The following is a 2,449-nucleotide window of genomic DNA, read 5'->3' as shown; positions in this document are numbered from 1 at the left end:
ACGCAGCACAGTTCACGTGTAGTATTTATTGGATCAAAGCAGGAGTTCATGCAGGTAATGTTAGTGTGTAGTATAAATGAAAGAAAGTGAAAGAAAGAAAGAAAGAAAGAAAGAAAGAAAGAAAGAAAGAAAGAAAGAAAGAAAGAAAGAAAGAAAGAAAGAAAGAAAGAAAGAAAGAAAGGTACCAAAAGTGGATACAAGCTGTACTTTTACACATGTAAATCACTGTCCTTTTACACGCACATTAATATGGAATAAATCTGTTTTTTATACAATTTAAAAATGTCATTCATTAATAAACAAATAAATGTAATATATAACAATAAATATAAGAAATATTAATATTTAATTAATGATTGATTGATTTATACATGTATTTATTTTTAGAGGTAAAATACCTATGCCATACCTTTATGTAAAAAAAAAAAAAACTCCTTACTGAATTTTGGACATTTATACTCTTGTGTATTATTAATTTCAGTTTTGACCCGGAAATAAAAAAATACTTTACATCAGGCAGGATCTCCATCACATAGACTCGAATAGTAACAGGTTATGCTATTTTGTTTGTGAATAATCTAATGAATATTCATGAGCTTAATTTCATGTCTTAATTTTCCACATTATATTAACCCTATAATAGAAACTTTTTGTTATATTCACTGTTTTATTCAGTTTCTTTCTTTTTTCATTCAATAAACTGCAATACCATTTCTTACCAGTGGGTGGAAACAGATATTCACTTGCTACTTCCCACCACCAAAAAAAAAAAAAAAAAAACTGCTACACTGTTATAATGGACTGCAGTAGGCTACATTTTAAAGGAATATCTGAGAATCTTTAAATCCTTTTTTATTTCCCAATCTTTCCCTCTCTCTTTCTCTCTGAGGTGTATAACTCATACTGTATTTCTATTACCTCTTCCAGCTAAATTATTTATTTATCATGTCTGCTATTCTCACTTGATTCATTCCCCCACTTTTAATTTCTCTTTAGCCTTTTCACCATCTCTCTTTTTCTCCATTTATCTTCTCAATAAATTTTTCTGTTTGTCCTCCTCCTCCACCACCCACCCACCTTTATTTTCAGTGACTTGCCCTCTCCTAACTTCCCTTCTTTCGTGATCTTTCTCTCTTCCTGTTTTTAATTGTATGCTAAATGAAATGCTAAACCTACACACCCTTGACATTTAAAGCACACACACTTGAGAATGCTCACGCATAAACACGCACTCACACTTTGTGTTGCATATCAAATTAAAGTGTGTGTGGCCGTGTAGGAAATGGAATGGAGGGTGTTTATGTAGTGGGGCTGGGTACAAAATTTTTAAACACTGAAACTTTAGCCTTGTCCACACACTAATATGTTTTTGTTTGAAAACGCATCTTTTTCTCTGGCCTTCCGTTCACACTGAGACAGCATTTTTATTAACGAAAACAAAGATTTTTGAAAACGCTCTCCAAAGTGGGTAAATTTGAAAACGTTGTCGCGCTTTTTCACGTTGTAGTGTGGACTATGAAAATGGAGGTATTTGAAAACGATGACGCATGTTTAGTCATGTGACGCATATTATACCAAAAGATAGCTATTCATGTTTATACCAGTATTGTGCCTGGTATGTGCTAACACAGTTCCTGAAATGTTATTTTGTACACTCATATTTACTCACATTTGCTGTCCTGTGGCAGTGGGAAAGCATGAGAGCAGTTGAGTTTTAGACTAAACATATAATGGTGACTGAGTGCGACCTGGATGCATCAGTGAATGGTGAAATATTTTACTAAATAGAGTGTTCCTGCCAGAGGAATTGCGGGATACCTTTATTGATCTTCTTCCGTCTGTATCACGCTCTCAGTGAGCTTTTATGAGAGTTTGCGCATGCACGGTAAGGTTAATTTAGCATTTTCCGACATTTCAAGGTGGACGAGAAACTTTAGGAAAACGCTAGTGTGGACAGAGAGCATTTTGAAACAAAAACGCAGTTTGTATCCAGATTAATGTAGACATAGCCTTTGTGTAGCCTATGTGTAACCTCTCCTGTTCAAACCGGCCGCTCTAAGTGGGACTTGAACCCAGGTCCTTCGGCATGAGAGTTGGACACTCTAACAAGAAGGCTGTAACCCCTAGCGCCAGTCGTTAGAGTGTCTTTTGAGATCAGAGGAGTGAGGTTTACTCGCACAGCAACAACTAGCTGGCCTCCGTTACGCTCACCTCTAAACCTCACTCCCACCCGGTTCACGGCACCATTGTACAACATCACGGCAACTAGCTGGCCTCCGTTACACTCACCTCTAAAACTCACTCCCACCCGAGTCACAGCACCATTGTACAACATCACGGCAACTAGCTGGCCTCCGTTACACTCACCTCTAAACCTCACTCCCACCCGGTTCACGGCACCATTGTACAACATCACGGCAACTAGCTGGCCTCCGTTACACTCACCTCT

At 37.3% G+C, this 2,449-nt stretch overlaps 1 protein-coding gene across 1 annotated transcript in view; it reads right to left on the bottom strand.

The window, feature by feature from the left end:
* The window catches only part of chchd4b (coiled-coil-helix-coiled-coil-helix domain containing 4b), a 616,826-nt gene that overhangs the window by 402,826 nt on the left and 211,551 nt on the right, over positions 1-2,449 (bottom strand). The window lies entirely within an intron of this gene.

Source organism: Gobio gobio, assembly GCF_949357685.1.
Source record: "Gobio gobio genome assembly, chromosome: 17".
Taxonomy (NCBI): Eukaryota; Metazoa; Chordata; class Actinopteri; order Cypriniformes; family Gobionidae; genus Gobio; species Gobio gobio.
This window is presented reverse-complemented; position numbering and strand designations above follow the sequence as displayed.